Source organism: Oryctolagus cuniculus, chromosome 5 (assembly GCF_051225735.1).
Source record: "Oryctolagus cuniculus isolate XC-2025 breed Fujian yellow rabbit chromosome 5, ASM5122573v1, whole genome shotgun sequence".
Classification (NCBI taxonomy): Eukaryota; Metazoa; Chordata; class Mammalia; order Lagomorpha; family Leporidae; genus Oryctolagus; species Oryctolagus cuniculus.
The window spans coordinates 55,812,681-55,835,097 of NC_142871.1; positions in this window are offsets into that span (position 1 = coordinate 55,812,681).

Below are 22,417 nucleotides of genomic sequence, written 5' to 3' on the forward strand. Positions count from 1 at the left end.
AATGTATCTCTTGGGGTGGGCATTTGGCACAGTGGTTACGAGACTGAGATGCCTGCATCCTGTACCGGAGTGCATGAGTTGAGTACTGGCTCCACTCCTGACATTAGTTTCCAGCTATTGCAGACTCTGGGAAGCACTGGTGAAGTCTAAAATAGTTGTTTTCCTGATCCACATTGGAAATCTGAATTGAGAGTTCTCAGCTTCTGGCTTTGACATGGTACAGCCTCAACTATTGGGGGCATTTGGGAATGAATTGCTGAATGGGACTTTCTCTCTCTCTCTAACTCTTTAAAATAAATAATAAAAATGAAAGAAATAAATTCTGGGGCCATTTGTGGTACAGTGAGTTAAGCTATCACTTATAAGCCAGCATTCCATGATAGAGTGCCAGTTTGAGTTTCAGTTATTCTACTTCCAGTCTAGCTTCTGGCTAATGCCTCTAGGGAGGTATTGTAGGATAGCTCAAACATATCAATCCCTGCCACCCACATGCATGACCCAGGTGGAGCTCCTGGCTCCTGGCTTCAGTGTGACCCAAACCTGGCTGCAGCCATTTGGAGAGTGAACAAACAAATGGAAGCTATCTCTCTCTATCTCCCCACTCTCAACCCCTTTAGTTCTGCCTTTCCAAGAAATAAATAAAAATAATATAAAAAGTAAAAAATAATTTAAATATATCTATTTTAGTTAAATATTTTGTTTTGTTCTTTAATATGAGATGAAAATACTAGATAATTATTTTTCTCTATATGTGAAAAATTAAATCCTCTTTCACTACTTTAGTAATCCTACTTATAATTCCTGTATAACATTAAAATTTTTTGTTTACTAGAGTGTTTACTACCTCTCACAAATTAGTCTGTAATTGTATTTTTAAATTGATACCCATGACTTTATTTCCACAGATACTATAGATAAAAGCTTATTGAAAATAATAAATCCCTAAAATATATGTTAGCTCATAATATATACTATAATACTGGATCAGTGTAACAAAAATATGTCAAAAATTAATGCAGATCAATAAAAATTTATGATCTTGAAGAGTTGAGAGTATTGCATATTATAAATGAGAGTATGTAGAATTAGTGATCTCAAAAAGGCAAATCAACATATGTGCTGGTTCTTGTGATAAAAATGCTTGAAATCCAGTTGCCACTAAAGGAAACTTAAAAAATATTCTGTATCTCCATGGAATGTTAGAGGATTTAGAGGATTCTAGCAGAAACTTTAATAGAATGAGGCCTCACAAGCAGAGTTCCATATAAATGACAGTAGTGATTCCTCAGATTGCAAAAGGAAAATCTAAGAAAATGGAAATCCACAAAGTGCATACAATACTGGTTTTAACTTTGGAGTAAAGCCCCTACTGAATGTAATAAGTTTTAATGGGGCCACATGCAGTGGACAGGGGAAAAAAATCTGTGATCCAAAGACTTCCCTTAGCTCTGTTTCCCTACATGCCAGAGAGGTGTGATATGTCTTATACATCTTACTAAAGACATGGCCTGCCATAACTGGAAGATTTTTGTATTTTATCTTCATTTTTGCTTATCTACTCCAAAGTCTCAACTGCAGCATTGACTGTAGCTTTACAATTATGACAATTCACCTAGAACTAAGAGATGTGGTAGGAAAGGGAGGCAACCTTATTAGGGTACCAGTCATTATCAGCTGAAACCTAATCAGCTTTTTAATTTACATTTCAAAAACATCACATCATTTGGGAGAAATAAATGTCACTTAATGAAGGAGCACTTCTTTCTACTCCAGAGCTCTACTCTCAAAATAGCTTCAGTGGACCATATCCAGTAGAGAGAATAAATCTATTGGTTCAGTCCCAAGACACCCACAATGGCTATGAATTCTCTGGGCTGAAGCTGGAAGATATGAACTCAATACCAATCTCCCTACATGGGTGGCATTGACCTAAGTACTTGAATCATCATTATGGCCTTCCAGGTACTATATTAACAGGAAGTAAGTCAGGAGCCAGACCTAGATGATATAAGATAAGGATGTTTGGACTACTAGGTTAAATACATGCTCCTTTCCAGATTTTTAATAAATAAATTAGAGTGGAATATTGGTTTAATGAAAACAGGAGTATCTGAATATTATCTTAAAATGAGTTTTCACTATTTTTTGTTATAGAAGAGCCATATTTACTACCTGCAACAGAACACTACTTTTTAATTACTTGTTTACAATTAACTAAATATGTATTACCAATAATATATAATTATCTCCTATTTTTATCCAAAGATTAAAAGAACAGTTAATGGAATGTGAAAATATGTATTTTTGTGTTTATGTGTTCACGAATGGGGGATGCAGGTTTCTCAATAACTCAGCTTTTTAAAACTTTCTCTAGAGGATATAAGATGACTAAGAGGCCCTGTACTTTCTTCCACCACAGAGAAGAATCAGAACAATAAAAAAGTACCATATTTCCTGAAAATTGACTGAGGTAAAACGTTAGTAAAGGAGCTCTAGGAACTATAAACAGCTGTAGACCCAGGAAGAAAGTACAGAGAGAGGGACAAAGCACAGCATGGATCCTCTCCCAGTTCCCCATCCGGTGGACTCCATCTTGCTAGGAAAGTGTAAACATAAAGCTCTGCAACCCCAACCTTCGCCACAGAGCAGAAGCCGTAACTGCAGGAATAACACAGTTTCAAATACAATCTGAATTTACCATGTGGGGCCTGAGCAAAGTCTCCTTCACATTCTCCAGGATGAGTGCTGTAATCCCCATCATCACTCATGCCAACCCAGAGGATCTGGGGAAGGTCAGATCCACATCACACAATTCCAGGGCCACAGCTATGGGTGCCACATACTCCAGCACCCATCAAGCTTGCCTGTTGGGAAAAGTGGACAGCCCCTTCTCTTTTCCACAGTACCAGGAATGTGGTTACTGTCCTAACAAACCATCATATGATTGAAATCTGACTTTCTGAGACCTGAATATACATACATTTGAAAGCCCCATGACCACTTAAAAGTCTTAAAACTACCTCCGCAAGCTACTGCAGAGTAGACAACTGTGGCACTCACAGACACTATTGACATTTATTACAGTTGAAAGAAATCACTGAGAGTTTACACTTCTGGATTCACCTAGAACCAAAGCCAAAGCAGCGACCCAAATGTATTCCATCTAAACAAGCAAATCTTCCCCTATGGAAGCTACTTCCAGATCTATAGGCATTCAAATAGGGACAAAGGAAACACACAAAAAAAGCAAGGAAGCATGACATTTCCGGCACAACACAGTAGTTCTATAGAAATAAAACATGAATTGAATGAAATCTATTAAATGCCTGAAAAATGAATTCAAATTAAGACACTAAGGAAACTCAATGAGAAGCTAGATTATAGACAATGCACTTTAATGAGGGAAGCTACATATAACATAACTGTGAAATTCAAAAAAAAAGATAGGTACTATTTAAAAGAATGCATAGAAATTTTGGAGCTAAAATTCAATCAATAAAAAAAAATATAATTGAGAATTTCTACAGCAGAATAGACCAACAAATAGAATTTTTTATCCCAAGAACTTTTGAAATAAGCCAGACAAAAATAAAAAGAGCTAAAAAGAATAACAAAAGACTTTGAAATATACAGCATAACACTAAGTGAAAAAATGTTCTTATTATAGGGATACCTACATAAAAAAGAGAAGAAAAAAGACATTGAGAATGGATTACATGAAATCGTTGAAATTGTTCTGTCTTGAAAGTGATATAAACATCCAGATAAAGGAAATTCAAGCCTTCCCCAACCAGATGCAATTTAAAAAGACCATCTCCAAGGCATATGATACTCAAATTGTCAAATGTTAAAGAAAAGGACAGAATCTTAAAGACTGATAAAAAAATAATAAGTTACAAATAAAGGGAAACTCATTAGAACACCTTGAGGACTTCTCAACAGAAATCCTACAATTCAGGAGAGAAAGAAAAGTTATATTCAAGGTCTTGAAAGAAAAAACTTCCAGCCAAGAATACTGTATCTGGTGAATCTCTCCTTTAGAAGGATTCCACCAGGGCAAGCCTACAAGAAATTCCTCCTTTAGCAGTAAAAGTATGGAGATGGCATTATGGTAAAGTATCCAAGTGTGACTCCAGTATCCTATATGGACAACAATTCATGTCCAGGATGATTCACTTATGGTTTTCTCCCTGTTAGCGCCTCGGGAAAAGCAGTAGAAAATGGTGCAAGAACTTGCACTCTGCTGCCCATGTGTGTCAGACCTGGAAGAAAGAATTTCCTGTTTCCTGGCTTTGGCCTTACCCAGGCCCAGCCATTGAGGCCTTAGAGGAGTGAACCAGTGGACTGAAGATCTCTCTCTCGCTCTCGCTCTTTCTTTCTCTGTAACTCTTTCAAATAAATAAATAAATCTTAAAAAGAGAAATAAAACAAGTCACCAATCATGAAAACAATGTGAAAATTTATTAACAGAGCAGAAATGCAAAAAACGGAAAGAAGATAATCCAAATAATCAAGACTTATGACAGAAAGCTACAAAAGCAGAGAGAAATAAGAGAGCAGGAAAAAAAAAAAAAAAACAGTATAAAACAACTGGAAAAAATCAACCAAAAAAAAAAGAGTGGAATTAGTTTTTTTCTATCAATATTGACCTTGATTGTAAATGGTTTAAATTCCTCAGTGAAAATTTGGGTTGGGTCAATTTGATTTTAAAAAACTAACAATTTAACAAATTTAAAAAACTAACTAAGATTAACAACAACAACAAAAAAGTTTCAACTTATTCTTGCCTTTAAGAAGCTCTCTCCAAAAGTAAGGATACATCTAGACCAAGGATAAAGGGTTGGAAAAAGATACACCATAAATATGGAAAACAAAAAACAGCTAGTGTAGCTACACTCACATCAGGTTAGACAGATATTAGATCAAAAGCAATAAAAATAGTGACGGATGCTACATATTTATAAAAGGATTCATTCATTAAGTAGAATATAAATTAATTAAAAAATTGCACCCAAATCCAGACAGTACAAACATATAAAGGCAATATTATTGGATATCAGGGCGAGTTAGACCCCAGTATACAAATCGTGGAGGATTTCAATGCCCTACTGCCAATACTGGATAGATAACCAACAAAACTACAACCCAGTTAAATTATACTAGGGAACAAATGGACATTTTCAGAAGATTTCATTTGACAGGTATGGCATATAGATTCTACTCATCAACACGTGAAATGTTTTCCAGGTTAGCTCACATATTAGGCCACAAATGAAGTCTTAGTAGATTTTTAAAATTTAAATTGTATCATATGTCTTCTTCTATCACAAAGGAATGAAATTAGAAATGAAAATGAAGTTGAAAAATAGAAAAATAACAAAAACATTGAAATTGAACTATGTTTCCGAATGACCATCAGATCATTGAAAAAATAACAAAAGAAATATATAATTATATAAAATTCTTTAAATGGATAAAATGAGAACATAACATATCAAAATCCGTGGGATAAGACAAACGGGACTAAGATGGATATCTATAGCAATAAGTGAATGCATTTAAAAAACAGATTCAAAATAAATTATCTATCAAAGAACCTCAAAGATTTAGAAAACAAGAACAGACCAACTGTGCTGACATATAGGAGACACAAATGGAGTTCCTGACTCCTAGCTTAGGCCTGTCAGAGCCTCAGTTAATGCAGATATTTGTAGGGTGAATCAGAGGTTGGAAGATCTTTTTCTCTATTTCGTTCTCTCTCTGTCATTCTTCCATTCAGTTAAATAAGTCTTTTATCAAAAGCCAAATAGTGTATGTTCTGCCTCATGAGGGGAAACTGAAGAAAAAACTCAATCTGAGTACAGAACAGTGATTACCAAGTGAGATGCATGGGAAGACATAGAGAGGGTTTGGATAATGAGCACCGAATCAGAGTTTAATTGAAGGAATAAGTTCTTTGTGATAGATAGCAGATTAGGGAGACAACAGTTCACAGTTACCTAATGTATACTGTATAAACAAGTAGGAGAAATGAGCTCTAAATCTCTAATAATAAAAGTAATAGCAAAGAAGGAGAAATGTTGACTATATTGTTTCGATCTTTACACATTGTGTACAGATATTGAAATGTCACACTACAACCCATAAATATAGACAATTATTGCTAATTTATAAACAATATTTAAAAATCAAACTAGCTCATAAATATGGACATATAATGAGTCATTGAAAATAAAAACTCATACAATACAAAGGTCTTACACATCACAACCCAGAAAGAATTCACTGCATACATCAAGAACATGGAAGAGAGGATGTTCTGAGATTTTTCGTATAATATTTCTTTCTGTAGAATCTACTCTTTTCTACAGTCTCATATATCTTACTTTCCTCATTCTGTCATTGGATAGTGTCCCTTTTTAGAACATGAAGAATGGATAATTATTAGGATATCAGCTTATAAATTTTCTCTTGTTTCTTGACTCTTCTATTATAAAAGGGTGACCAGTTTTTTTTGAGACAATTTCCTTCAATATAAGAGCAAAGTAAATATTTATTCATGTGTTACTAAAATGTTTATTTGTATGAATAAAACAGATTTCAGGAAGTTCATATATATTATTCTAAGAATATTGCCTTTTTATAGCATGAACTATTGAAGTTAAAATAATTTTGGATGTTTAAAAAAGAGAGGGGAGGAAGGAGTGATTCTCATACTAGAAAGAAATTTACTATTTTGAAAATGAATCTTCAGTTTACCATGGATTATACTGAATCCCATGGATGAGATTGGGAAGATGACAGAGGAGAAGGCAGAGAACAAATTTATCACTGTGGCAGAGATGTAGAGTGGCACCAGGCTTTAGGAGACCACTATAATATATAATGAAATTGTCAAGTTCAAATATGATGTATTAGAGATTGGAAGCCAGTTTATCACTTTTTTAAATGTAACTTGGGGATCTTCTTTCTACATTCCTGTAGTTTTTCTGATAATAGACTGTGAGCAGGATATGAACAGGAACCCACAATCACTATAAAATAAAATGTAGTTGACTTAAAGAAACCTGTTATTAATATTCCTTGTGGATCCCAGTGTAGAGTGTAAATAATACACAATCCACATGCACCTTTTGCTAGCAATGATCATTGAAATTTAAGGAATGTAATTCTTTAAAATAAATTTAAAATACAGAAGTTTCTATGGGCTTTGTCAAATAATGGAAAAAATTAGGAACTATAACTCTATCATTAAATATGGAAAATCCATGTAGTATGACACTTTGAAAATAGAAAACAGTATAGTATCAGTCGTTTAAAACTTCAATGAAAAAGGATTGCCTTTAGATATTCTCTTGAGTTGTTGGTCTGTCATTAACAGCCATTTAAACAAAAGCCTATGATTTACTCAAAATAAATTAGGGGCTAAGCCCCTAATGATATAGGGACTGCCACTGTAGCGTAGCAGGTAAAGTCACCACCTGCAGTGCTAACATCCCATATGGGCGCCGGTTCAAATCCCAGCTGCTTCATTTCCAATCCAGCTCTCTGCTCTGGCCAGAGAGAGCAGTAGAAGATAGCCCAAGTCATTCGGCTCCTGCACCCACATGGAAGACCTGGAGGGGGCTCCTGTCTCCTGGCTTTGGATTGGCCCAGCTCCAGGTGTTACAGCCATTTGAGAAGTGGGCCAGCAGTTGGACGATCTCTCTCTCTGCTTCTGCCTCTCTGTAACTCTGCCTTTTGGATAAATAAATCTTAAAAAAAAGTTATATATATTTGATAATGATGAAAGTAGAAAGTATCTCTTCCATCAGTGTAAGATAGTGTGAAACTGCTTGTAGTAACTAGCATACCCACCATCTCAAACATTTATCATTTCCTTGTGTTAGGAACATAGAATTCTATTAGATATTTTTTTTTTTTTTGACAGGCAGAGTGGACAGTGAGAGAGAAAGACAGAGAGACAGGTCTTCCCTTTTCCATTGGTTCACCCTCCAATGGACACTGCGGCTGGCATGCTGCAGCCGGCACACCACGCTGATCCGGAGCCAGGAGCCAGGTACTTCTCCTGGTCTCCCATGGGGGTGCAGGGCCCAAGGACTTGGGCCATCCTCCACTGCACTTCCGGGCCATAGCAGAGAGTTGGACTGGAAGAGGGGCAACCGGGACAGAATCCGGTGCCCTGACCGGGACTAGAATCCTCTGCCGGCACTGCAGGTGGAGGATTAGCCTATTGAGCTGCGGCGCCAGCCCCTATTAGGTATTTTGAGATATATGATTGATTGTCTTCAATGAATTACCCTACTGTGCTATAGAACATTAAAGGTTATTCTTTCTACTCACTGCATTCTTGTATCCATGCCATTCTTACTCCTCCCTCCTTACCTTTCCAGCCTCAAAAGTGATAACTATTTCGACTTTTTAATATTTCACACATAAATGAGAGCATGTAGTGATTGTCCATGTCTGACTTATTTTGCTTAACATAATGTCCTCCAGGCTCATCCATGTTGCAGCAAATTACAAAGTTTTACTCTTATTTTATACCTAAATACTCACACTGTGTAAAGGTGAGGAGCAGGCTTCCTCTCTTCTTACCTTCTGGTGGAGTTAAACAAAAAGACTAGAATTGAACAGTTAAGGAAGATTTTATTCTAGAAGATTGAGAAAGGATTCAAGCTTATTATACTAGGGAAGAAAGAAAGAACTCAATTATTCTGATTAAATATGCCAGATATTTTATAAGCCCTGGAGTGAGTAGAAAAGTACTAGAGGACATTTGGTGGGAGATTGGTCAATATGCTTAGGCCAAGGGATTCCAAGCTGGTGGAATAGAGATAGGCCATTCTGCTTTAGGCTGGCAGAAATTAATATTTAAAAAGTGGAGAAAGTACACTCTCAGGGTAAAGCTAAATGGGAAAATGCAGTGAAAGATCCTGTGAAAGCAGTAGAAATGGCCCGGACCATGCAACAACAACAACAAAAAGACCCAGCAGTTGGCATCTGGGGAAGAAAATGTCTGTCCTGGCAAACCAGGTGAGATTGGACTGCAGGGGTCAGCACCACTGCTGATACAGTGGGAGGGAGAGATTAGGGAACTGTACCTTTTTGAGTCCTGCCCAGGTCCCTCAGGACAATGGGGCAACTGCTCACCCAGAGTTGGGGTGGGGAGCAGCACATCCCTCTCTCTCCTCCTTCCTGCAACAGTGAACTATAGCCAGTGGTGGCACCATTTTTGTACATCAGTAGGTAGTGGCTGCTCCAGCTCCTGAGAGCACATCCAGAAATTATTCGAATCACCCTCCACCCAGTCACTGGGGGCAACCACAGCTGTTCAAGGGCAACTGACAGGGTTGGTCCCCACCACGCCAGCTGCACCAACCAGGATCTCAAAGACCTCCACAATCAAAATTGCAAAACATTAAAGAAAAGAAGAAAACATTAAAAAGTGGAAAAATCTATCATGCTCATGGATTAGAAGAATCAAGATCTTCAAAAAGGCCAATACTACTGAAAGCAATTTATAGATTTAATGTGATCCCAATCAAAATACCAATAACATTCTCTCAGATCTAGAAAAAAATGATGCTAAAATTCATATGGAAACATAAGAGATCCAGAATAGCTAAAGCAATCTTAATAAAAATAAAGCTGGAGGCATTGCAATACCAGACATCAAGACATACTACAGAGCAGTTATAATCAAAACAGCATGGTACTGGCACAAAAACTGACATGTAGACCAATGGAGCAGAATAGAAACTCAAGTAATTAATCCATGCATCTGCAACTAACCCATCTTTGACAAAGGAACAAAAATCAACTCCTGGAGCCAAGACAGTCTCTTCAGCAAATGGTGCTGGGAAAACTGGATCTCTGCATGCAGAAGTATGAAACAAGGCCTTACACCTTACACAAAAATGCTTTCAAAATGGATTAGAGACCCAAATCTATGATGTGAAACCATCAAATTACTCAAGAACTTTGGGGAAACCCTGCAAAATATTGACATAGGATAAGATTTCTTGGAAAAGACCAAAGAAATGCAAGCAATAAAAGCCAAAATTTAAAAATGGGATTACATCAAAGTGAGAAGCTTCTACACTGCAAAAGAATTATTACTCAACAAAGTGAAGAGGCAACTTACAGAATGAGAGAAAATATTTCAAACTATGCCACTGACAAAGTATTAACTTCTAGAATCTATAAAGAACTCAACAAACTTAGCAACTACAAAACAAAAAATCCTGTCAAGAAATGTGTGAAGGGCCTAAACAGACATTTTTCAAGAGAGGAAGTGCAAATAGCCAATAGGCATATGAAAAAATGCTCAAGATCCCTAGTCATCAAGGAGATGCAAATCAAAACCACAACGAGATTTCACTTTAGTCCTGTTAGGATGTCTCTCATACAGAAATTAACAAATAACAAATGTCAGTGAGGATGCAGAGAGAAGGATTCCACACACTGTTGGTGTGTGGGAGACAGTACAGAGATATCTCAGAAAGCTGATTATAGACCTACTGTATGACACAGCCATACCACTCATGGGAATTTATCCAAAGGAAATGAAATCAGCATATGAAAGAGTGATCTGTATCCCCATGTTCATTTCAGCTCAATATACAATAGCTAAGATATGGAGTCAACCCAGATGTTCATCAACTTAAGACTGGATAAAGAAATTATGGTATATATACACTATGGATACTACACAGTGGTAAAAAAAATTGAAATGCTCTCATTTGCAAAAAATGGATGCAACTGGAAACCATTATGCTGAATGAAATAAGCAAATCACAAAAAGACTAATACCATATGACATTTCTGATCTGTGGTAACTAATAGAGTACATAAAATGTAATCTATAGGAATAAAACTAACACTTTGAGATGTGATATTTTGAACAGTCCTTGCCTTGACTGTCAAGGAACAATGTTTTTCTTTTATGTATGTTTTTGTTCTTTTTTTCTTTTTTCCTTTGTACTAATTGGTGAACCCCTTACTCAGTGTAGGGTTAATCTTATGAGTATAAATATTAACTGAAAATTTATCTCAGTAAAGAATAAGAATGGGAGAGAAAGAGGGAGGAGGAAGAAAGGCAGGTGTATGAGTGGGAGGGAGGAGGGAGAGAAATCATCATGTTCCCAAATCTGTATATATTAAATGCATGAAGTTGCATTCCTTAAACAAAATTTAACAAAAGAGAGATAGACAAATATTTAGGCAATTCTTCCTTTGCTACTGTATGCTTTTCATAGTTAGGTTTGTAAAATCCCTGGGAGATTAATAGGAACATTATCTCTTTCAATAGTCACCTTTATAAGGATAGTTCCCAAATTCTTGAGAAAGATAACACTGGTTGAAAAACTGGCAAAAGTAAGAATAATAATTAAATCTCAAAGGAGCAGAAAAAGATCTTTGATTTTCAAGTTTTCTAAAGCAAATTTTCCAAGAAAACTAGTTCAATTATGCATAATATTCAATTTAGTCAAGTTGAAGGAAGAATTAAGACAATCTTGGTCATGGGTGCTGCCAATCTTTCCAACTCTTTGATTTCTGACAAATCACTATAATAACTGCTGTTGTCCTCACATGACCTTCTGTTATCTGTATCTATGTCTCTGTTTTTTCCTCTTATAAACATGTTAAGAATTGGATTGGAGCACATCTTCCCTAATCCAGTATGACTCACATTAACTAATTATGTCTGTAACAGTATTTCCAGATTATGAGAAATCATAACGGCGTTGGTGGTATAGTGGTGAGCATAACTGCCTTCAAATTATGACAAATTATGATGTCATATGAGAGACACTAGACAATCCAGTAAAAATATAACTGTAAATGGACTTTGAGGTTTATGAAATGAGTAAATTTTGCCTTATGCAAATTTGTCATTTTTCCCTATGTGATACCTACCCACATGCATGAAATCATGAAATATAAAATATTCCTAAGTATATGAATGGATTTCAAAAAGTTTGTAGATTTCAAAGATATAAATAAATAATATATGTTTTCTCAACATGAACTCCATCAAAATTAAGACCATTTTGTTTGTGATGATACCAGAGAGTCCCTGAAAAGCTATGGGTCCTAGAAACTTAGTCATGTCAATTCATGTTCTCTACATTATCTACTAAAAAACGGGTATCATGTAAAGATTTTTAAAAAATTGGGCATAAAAAGAAGTCAGAGGGAGCTGAATCAGACTGGCAAATGTATGCCTAATGATTTTTCATTGAAACTAACAAGATTGCCCTTGTTTGATGATAGAAATTAGCAGGAGAATTACCATCATGGAGGAAAATTCTTTAATGAAGTTTTTCTGGACAATTTTCTGCTAAAGTGTTGGCTGACATTATCAAAATACTATTTATAATAAGCAGATGTTATCATTCTTCAGTATTCTAGAAAATCAAAAAACAAGATACCTTAGGAATCCCCCAAACCTAATGCTAAGAACTTTGTTTTGACTAGTGTACTTTTGCTTTGACTGCACCACTTCCACCTCCTGACAGCCATTGCTTGGATGATGCCTTGCCTTCAGGATCATGCTGACAAATATTTCATCTCCTGTTACAATTTGTCAAATAAATGCTCTAGGATCTCGATCCACTTGTTTAAAATTCCACTGAAAGTTGTGCTCCTGTCTGCACCTGATCTGGTGTAGCAATTGTAATACCCATCACGAAGCAAGTTTTCTTTTTTTTTTTTTTTTACCCCCCTCCCCTCACAAGTTTTCTTCATTTTAATTTTTCCAAAATTATGAAAGCTGAAACAACTGAGATGTCTGTAATGTTGGCTATTATTTATTTTGTTAATCACCAGTCCTCTTGAATAAGGCACAAACAAGAATCATATTTCCTGTTTAATATTGGTGTAGATGGTCTGCTGCTATGGACTTCATTTTCAACATCTTTTCATCCCCTCTTGAAACATTTACCTACTTGCAAACTGTAGAATTCTTTAGGACATTGTTCCCATATGCTTTCCTTAAAGCATCTTTGATGACATCACTCTCCCACCCATGTTTAACCATAAATTTGATGGTAGTTATTTTTATCCAACTGAATAAGCCTCTTTTTATTATTTTGGAAGTTTCTTCTGCAGTTGTCTACTTCCACTGTAGACAATGATGAAATGTGACAAGACTCCACTTCAGATATTTTCACTGCTATGAGCAAGGTCATCCCCTTTACTGTAATTCAGAATTAAACTTTGGGATTCTTGGTTCCATATTCCTACCCCAGCAGTTTTCACTGTACAAGTTATCTGAAGAAAGCCTTATATTTTCTAGTAGTTGTCTACAAACCAGGCTTTAGCTTCCAGGAAAACCATAGGATGGATTTAAATGTGCATTAAACTAAGAGGCATTCCCTCAAATGAATTTAAATGCATTTTATTTTTAGACAACATACATGACAATGTTTTTTCCTCAGTAACAATGCCTCTACTCCAAGTAAATCATGTTCAAAATAAATGAAGAGCTCAAGATAACATCAGTCCTATTTCTTGTAAGTGTAGGTGTTGTATGAGTGACAAGCAACAGCCAATTAAGATGAATATTGACAGATACAAAATAATTGCCAATTTTGTTACATTTTTCCATTTCTAAACCATCCTTAAAAAAGAAAATCATAAATGGGGTCACACCATCCTTTTGGCATTCCAGAAGAACAGAGCAACCATGACATCTGGATTTATGTTTTCACCAACATACAATTGATGTTTTTTAAATTAGCAAGTATGTGCTTGATTTGTTCTGCAGCCTCTATCATAAAAGGTCTTTTCCTTCTGGCTCTGTTCTTGAAGTTGGCCTTTGATTGATTTCCTGTAAACTTTGATATACTTTTTGTGGGTTTCTTTTGTGAAGCTGGTTTCCTACAGTTGATGGTTGGTGACAATATCAACACCAGTGATTGCTGTGTTCCGGTACATTATGCCTCTGTGCCTTTGCCGGAGGCATTTCTACCAATGAGCCAATTATTAGTGTTAACCTCTGGCCTACTGACCATCTTCCCTTCCACCTTCAGGGTAACCTGATCTCCCCGATCTCATAGATATTGGTGAACACCTCATGTAGCTGATGAGTTCTGGATGGAGAATCACTATGGCACCTGGAAAGAGACAACCCCACTTCTCACCAGCCAGACCCCTACCTGATCCTCATTAGCTTGGCAGGAGTTCGGAGCTCAGAGAGAACGTAGTGCAACAAGAGTGGCCCTCAGGGATAGGAGGGAGTGGGCTTCAATATTAGCAGAATTCATGTTGCTTTGACAAGAGAGGGAAGAGATGTACAATTTGGGACATGCTCAAGCTGACTTGCCCCAAATGGTAGAGTTAGAAACATACCAGGGGACTCCAATTTAATCCCATCAAGGTGGCATGTACCAATGCCATCTCACTATTCCAAGTGATCAATTTCAGTTCACAATTGATCATAATGAAAGGACTAAGAGTCAAAGCGAGCACATAAACAAGTCTAGTACCTGCTAATACTAACTGATAGAATAAATAAAGGGGAGAGTGATCCAACATGGGAAGCGAGATACTCAGTAGACTCATAGAATGGCGGATGTCCTAAACAGCACTCTGCCTCAGAATCAGCCCTAAAGGCATTACGATCTGGCTGAAAAGCCCATGAGAGTATTTCAGGCATGGAAAGCCAAGACACTCTGGCAAAAAAAAACAAAACAAAACAAAACAAAAAACAACCCAACAACAACAAAACCTATATGAAAGTATGAAAGATCTCTGTGAGTGAGATCCCAGTGGAAAGAACAGGTCTTCAAAGAAGGAGGTACCTTTCTCTGAAGGGAGGAGAGAACCTCCACTTTGACTATGACCTTGTCTAAACAAGATAAGAGTCGGAGAACTCAGGGGGCTTCCATAGCCTTGGAAACTCATGACTGGTGCATAGGGAGATGACTGATGCCATAAACAGGAGTGTCAATTTGCAAAGTCAACAACAGGAGTCACTGTGCACTTGCTCCTCATGTAGGATCTCTGTCCTTAATGTGCTGTACATTGAGGCTTAATGCTATAACGAGTACTCAAACAGTATATTTCACTTTGTGTTTCTATGGGGGTGCAAACTGTTGAAATCTTTACTTAATGTATACTAAACTGATCTTCTGTTAAAAAAAAAAAGAAGAAGAAATTAGCAATTCCCAACTTGACTCTCACTGGGATTAAACATGACAATAGGTCTTATCTGATTTCATCATCATTTAAAAAAATCATCTATTATTTTTCACTTTATGTTTCTGTGTGGGAGCAAACTGTTGAAATCTTTACTTAATGTATGCTAAATTGATCTTCTGTACATAAAGAGAATTGAAAATGAATCCTCATGTGAATGGAAGGGGAGAGGGAATGGGAAAGGGGAGGGTTGCGGGTGGGGGGGGGCGTTATGGGTGGGAAGCCATTGTAATCCATAAGCCGTACTTTGGAAATTTATATTCATTAAATAAAAGTTAAAAAAAAAAAAAAAACTCTCCCAAACAAAGACCGGGTCGTCACTCCTTCTTCCGCTGTGCCGGTTGGTTGGATGGGGTCCCTGTTGCGGCTTGTACTCCTGAATAAACCTTGCTCTTGCCAAAAAAAAAAAAAAAAAAAAAAAAAGGAGATCTTATCAAAAGGGTGTTTTATTCTTCTAAAGTGCCTCAAATAAGATGTGGTCCAGGAATGTTAGAGTGAGTTATATTAGTTTGTTTTGGTGTGCAATAATTTATAATTTTAATCTGTGCATAGATTTTTCATAATACATATTTTCCATGAAATTTTTGAAGATCTTTCATATTTGCAAGAAAAAAATTGTCTCTAATTTCTTGTGAATAGTCAAACTATTTCCTTACATTGACACATTTGACTAAGAATTAAATGTCATCCACCGTCTACTACTGAGATATTATTTTGTATAAGAAAAACATTTAGGAATGTCATCACGGAATAAATGAACAATTCTTCTTTTTCCTTATATATCAGACCCTGAACTTAACTATATTTCATATTTTAACCAGGTCTCATATTTTCAAATGTCTTTGCATTGTATGTTGTTCAATTTTTCTTTCTATTTTTTTAAAATATTAATTTATTTATTTGAATGTGAGATATACAGGGAGAGAAGGAGAGATGCAGAAAGAGAGAGACAAAGAGAGAAATCTTCCATCCACTGATTCACACTCCAGATGGCCTTAGCAGCCAGAGTTGAGTCAGGCCAAATTCAGGGGCGTGCAACTTTATCCGGGTCTCCCATGTGAGTGCAGGGCCCCAAGGACTTCATCATCCACTGCTTTTCCAGGCACATTAGCAGGGAGCTGGATTGTAAGTGAAGCAGTTGGGACAAGAACCGGTGCGCATACGGGATGCTGGCATTGCCGGTGGCAACTTTACCCACTACGCCACAATCCTGGCCATATTTTTATGACTAAAAGTTTCACTGAAAAATTACCAGATTTGATCAGCTTAGCCCTGTTCCATGACTATATGTAAAAATATTACATATAAGAACATATACTCCAGTTAAATTATATGAAGTGATAAGTTGAAAGTTGAGGGAAGTTGTAAAAGTTATAAATCATATATTTAAAACATCAATGTAAAATTAATTTAAATTTTATTTATGATGTTCATTTAATGACAATTTTCCATAGAAAATACATTGCTTGCCATAGCATTTTCTCTTTTTTAATTGACAAATAATGATTGTGCAGAGGGTACAGTTTATTAATTTGATACGTGTGCACAGTGTATAATGGTCAAATCACTGTAATTGTATTTCCGTCTACTTAGACATCATTTCGTTGTGCTAGGAATTTTTGTGTATCTCACTTCTAGTTCTTTACAGAATATGTAATAAATTCTTACAAACTATAACCATCATACTAAGTTGCAGAAGATTAGAACTTATTCGTCCTATGTGGCTATATTTTATAATGCTAATTATCCAACTCAACATAACTGTTTTTATAGCACATCTCTAGCCTATAAAATCCTTCGTTTGTTCTTCCTGCTTTCCATATATTAGCTCTTGTACTGCACTTGTTTAATCTTTTTTTTTTACAATAGGTAATATTTCTTGTGATGCTTAGTAACAGTTAACTCTTTCTTTCTTGAATTGCATTAATGTTATTTATTTTATAGAATGTATCACTTACTAAGGTTAAGTGTGTGCTTTGGAATTTTCTCTGATATGTGGAATTGTAAGCAGTTCTATTTCTAGAACTCTGCAGACCAAATAAACTTTTTTCTCCATGTATACAAGACAAAAAAACATGTAATAACATGGAAGTAATGTTTCTCAAGAGGAGGTTACCTATAGTCCCCAAGTTTATTGAACAAAGTATACTGGTAAAATTAAATGTACCCACTTCATGTGGAGTATATTTTTATTGAAAATGGTCCTTGAGCAGAATTATTTATTCATGTAATATTTATTGAGGACCTTTTGTATGCCAGTCATTAGGCAAGTCACTATGGGGTTGATGATCTCTCTCTTATGAACCTTGCATTTTCAAATGAAATACAGACAATTTGAAAATAAGTAACATTATATTAAATAGGATAAATTAAATATATTAAATAGGATAAATAGTTCAAAATGTGCCATGGAAAAGAGGTAGATGGTGGCCAGCACTGTGACATAGCAGATAAAGCTCCTGCCTGCAGTGCCAGAATCCCATGTGAGTGCCGGTTCAAGACCCGGCTGTTCCACTTCTGATCCAGCTCTCTGCTATAGCTTGGGAAAGCAGTAGAGAATGTCCCAAGTCCTCCGGCCCGTGCACCCGTGTGGGAGACCCAGAAGAAGCTCCTGGCTCCTGGTTTCAGACTGGCAAATTGCTAGCTGTTGCAGTCATCTGGGGTGTGAACCAGTAGATGAAAGACCTCTCTGTCTCTCTGCCTCCACCTCTCTGTATGCAGGGTCTTAGTCCACCCGTCCAAGGACGGACTGGGTCCGAGGAAAGGTAAGTGCCCGCCACTCGCCTGTTCCCCAGCCTCCTGATCCCGGAGACAATCAGATGCAGTGGGGAGTCAAGTCTAGCAAGAACTCGTTTATTTCGCACATAACAGAGCCTTTTATAGCACAAAACTGCAGTCATTGGGGCAGGGCTAAGGACCAACCAATCACTTAAAAGATCATTTTATGGGATGATTTCTATAGGACTAGCCATATGTCTATACACACGTCATCAGTTGTCGTCACTTCCCCTGATGTTGCGCAGCCAATCAGCCTTGGTGACTAACAACTTGGAGTTCCGCCCATCTTACTTCCTCTGGGTGCCATCTTCTTTGCCCCTCTCGCAGGGCCCGCTGGAGAGGAGGCCTCCGGCATCATCGTCGGCAGCCAGGTCCCTCTGCGTCTGGTTCCCAACAGTCCTCTTGCTGGGGGGCTGTGGCAGCCACGCGAGCTGCTCCAAGATCCATTCCCCCTCCTTGCGCGATAGCAGTTTGCTCATGGCCGGCCCTGGGCACAGCGGCATCATGGCGGCAGCTGTGCACATGCTCCAGCTCACTGTCCCTCTCCTCCAGCGCCTGCAGGCTGTAGATGAAGTCCTCCTGCAGGCCCTACAGCCGGTCCTGCGACTCCATGTTGACCAGGCGCACTCCATGTTGACCCCTCCTTGGCACCGCCCGGGGCCCCCATCGTCCACACCGCCCAGTCCAGGGGCCAGAGCCGCCACCGCAGCGCGCCCCGCGGGGCCGCTGTCTGCCATGGCGGTGGCAGGTGCCATGTGCGCACTTGCCGGGTCCCTCCCTATGCCGCCATCCCTGGGACACCTGCCGACTGGCTCTGTGGGCCCTGGCTCGGGTTAGTTCGCCGGCTCAGCTCTGAGCGGCTCCGCTTCGTGCAGCTCGGGCGAGGGCGCCTGGGGGCAGCTGCGCGTGCGGAGCCCCTGGGCCTGGCCTGGCCACGTCATGGCCGCGCTCATGCCCCGCATATGTAACTCTGCCTTTCAAATAATAAATAAATAAATTTTTAAATAAAAGAGGGAGGGAAGATAACATTAATAGTAAGAGCTAGTCAGTTAAAAAATCCTGCATTTATAAAGATTGAAATAGTAAATTTAATGCAAATTTATTAGAAAATGAAATGAGTTGTCTTTGGACTCACTAATGGCCCAGTTTGGCCCAGTTATAATGACCCAGTCAGACAATAGTGGTAGGTAGAACTGGATCATATAGTGGAGATCTTTTGTCCTGGTAAGAAGTTTTACTTTTCAGCTCTGGAAAAGCACTGAAGATTCTTTAAACGTATTTGTGATATGAGGCCAAGTTATTAATAGGGTCCTTTGCCTAAAAGAAAAAAAAAGGCTACTATTAGCATAGGTTGGGCAAAATCTCATTGTAATTTCGACTAGAAAGATGGCTAGAGGATAGGTAAAAGTGAATATTGGGGCCAGCGCCATGGCTCACTTGGCTAATCCTCCGCCTGCGGTGCTGGCACCCCGGGTTCTAGTCCTGGTTGGGCACTGGGTACTAGTCCCAATTGCTCCTCTTCCAGTCCAGCTCTTTGCTGTGGCCCAGGAGGGCAGTGGAGGATGGCCCAAGTGCTTGGGTTCCTGCACCCACATGGGAGACTGGGAGGAAGTACCTGGCTCCTGGCTTGAGATCGGCAAAACGCTGGCCATAGTGGCCATTAGGGGAGTGAACCAATGGAAGGAAGACCTTTCTCTCTGTCTCTCTCTCACTGTCTATAACTCTCTGTCTCTCTCTCTCACTGTCTAACTCTGCCTGGACAAAAAAAAAATGTTAATATTGGATAGATTTTGGCTGTAGAAAATGATGATTTGCTGGAAATTTGAAGGGAAATGAAGAAGTAAATGGAGGAAATGATGATGATCCTAAGATTTGTTCCTGTCACAGGGGCATATGTGGGTCTTGTTTACTAAGATGGCTAATTATAAGAGGGGAGAAAAGCCAGTTTGGGGAATAATTAAATCTGCAGTATCAAAAATTTAATATTTTATGATTTTCTAAGTAGGAATATGAAATAGGAAGGGAAATATTTATATCAACAATTCAGAATGGAAGTATAGTCTAAGATCACTTTGGAATTGTAAATATATGCATAGTGTTTCAAATAACAAAACAGCCTGATACTAACTGATATATACAATGTTTATGATATTTTGCTATACTGAATTCTCTAGTATATTTATTACGTTATAGAATTCCCATAATTTTATCTTTTGATTATAATTCCAATTCCTATGTGACAATTAAAACACTTAGATTTAATGGGGGCATATCAATACACCTTTTAGTGAAGACATCATAAAATCCAATTACAACTATATTAAACTAAATAGAAAATATGAAGGTAGAGATAAGTATCACATTTCTTTTCATTATTTTATTATGCTTTTATATTATTGGCTTCATCCTAATCCTGACTCACCTCGAGATCAATGAAGACTGCCATGAACTATAGTTTTCTATGGTTGGTATCCATCAGAGAAGAGAGAGCATCTTACTCCCAGTAGTTATAGCAAAATCCTGAAATATGTTTAATTAAACTGACTTCGGTCAATTATATTAATCAATTTGGATCAATCTCTGATTCCCTGAGGTCCAGGAAGGCCCAAGGACAATAAGAAAAATGATGCTTGGCACCAGGGATTCTAACTTCTTAGGACATATCAAATGAAGATGCAGCCAAAAATCAGAAGTTGACAGAGGTGATGGGATGCAAGTTTCAGAATCAGTTTGCTGTAAATAACAGAGGACATCTAGGGGAAAAGATAAGGACGAGAAGTTGAGCCAAGAATCAGGGAAACATTAGAAGTGCATGTTGAAAAATAAACTTCATTTACGAAGAGTGAGCTATAAATTTGATATTAAGTTTTCTGACAATTAAGTAAAATGAAAATATTACCACTTTCACAATTGCTGATATCATGTATATTGCAAAATGAAGATAATAAATGAAATGAACTGTTCGAAGTATTAACCTTGCCCCTGACCCAAATATAATTCAAGATGCATCTGAAAGAAGAGATTATGCAATTTAATAAATTATATCCTTAATAATATATTTTAAAATAATCTATTCATGGGTTGTGTGTAGAGTTGCTTATACTAGACTGACACTGCACTAAAATTCAACTTAGGATAATAAGTGTATGGGGGGATCAGTTAATTAAATTCCATGTGTGCAGCTTGCTGATGCCTAAAATTAATGTCTTGAGTATCTGAAGAGATGGATTGGCTGAATGGCCTTTAGATAGTGTTTAATACATTGTTTTTCTTAAAAACATTTGACAGCTTTTACAAACCAAAATTTATGTTTTAATACATATTAGATATTATTGTATTCTCTCACAACTACTTAGAATGTTCATAACATATGGTGGAAGAGATGCACATTTTTAAACTAACAATTAGCTCCATATGATTATTTTCTATAACTTTCATGGAAAAAATAAATAAACTAATGCAATTGTATGCTTCATTGCAAAGTTGGATGTCAGATGTGAGTTGTGACAGTTCTAATCCACTCAGCATATTTCTCATATGATACATGCACCATTACATATATATATAAATATAAATACAATGCAAATTTTATTTTCAGCCAAATATTATACAAAATTACAGCAAAAACTTCATAAAAATATGGATTATGAAAGAATATACATTTTAAAATTTTCACCAGAATAATTTTATCTTTTAATTCCATTATTTTTAAGTACTCTTATGTTGCATGTATTCTAAGCATTGGAGGATACAGCAGTAATGAGAAAGTGGAGACTCCCTTTAAGTAGTTGGTGGAACAAGACTAGCAATAAACATAAAGTATGAAGAACAATAAAGTATGATAAGATGACTTCATACTTTAAGGTGCAAAACTTCCATGTTGCATTGAGGAATTCTTTTAATGTGAGAAGGGCTAGTAACTGGCTGTGGGAACTGCCGGATTCATTTTCTGGTTTACAGGACTCTGAATGTCTTTATTATCTCTACTGCCTGTCATTGATTCCATCCCTATGAACTTGTCTCTGCTAATCTCCGACCGATTCCTGAGCACTGACAACCCCTGGTCTTTGCTCTGAGTGCCATTTAGTTCCTATTCTGACAGAACAAATTAGGGTAGTTACATAAACAGGTAATGAGATTTGAGATGAGACATGTAAAAGTGATGAGGCGGCCAGCATGGCGGCTCACTAGGCTAATCCTCCGCCTTGCGGCGCCGGCACACCGGGTTTTAGTTCCGGTCAGGGCACCAGATTCTGTCCCAGTTGCCCCTCTTCCAGGCCAGCTCTCTGCTGTGGCCCAGGAGTGCAGTGGAGGATGGCCCAAGTACTTGGGCCCTGCACCCCATGGGAGACCAGGAGAAGCACCTGGCTCCTGGCTCCTGCCATCGGATCAGCGCGGTGCGCCGGCCGCAGCGCGCAGGCAGCGGCGGCCA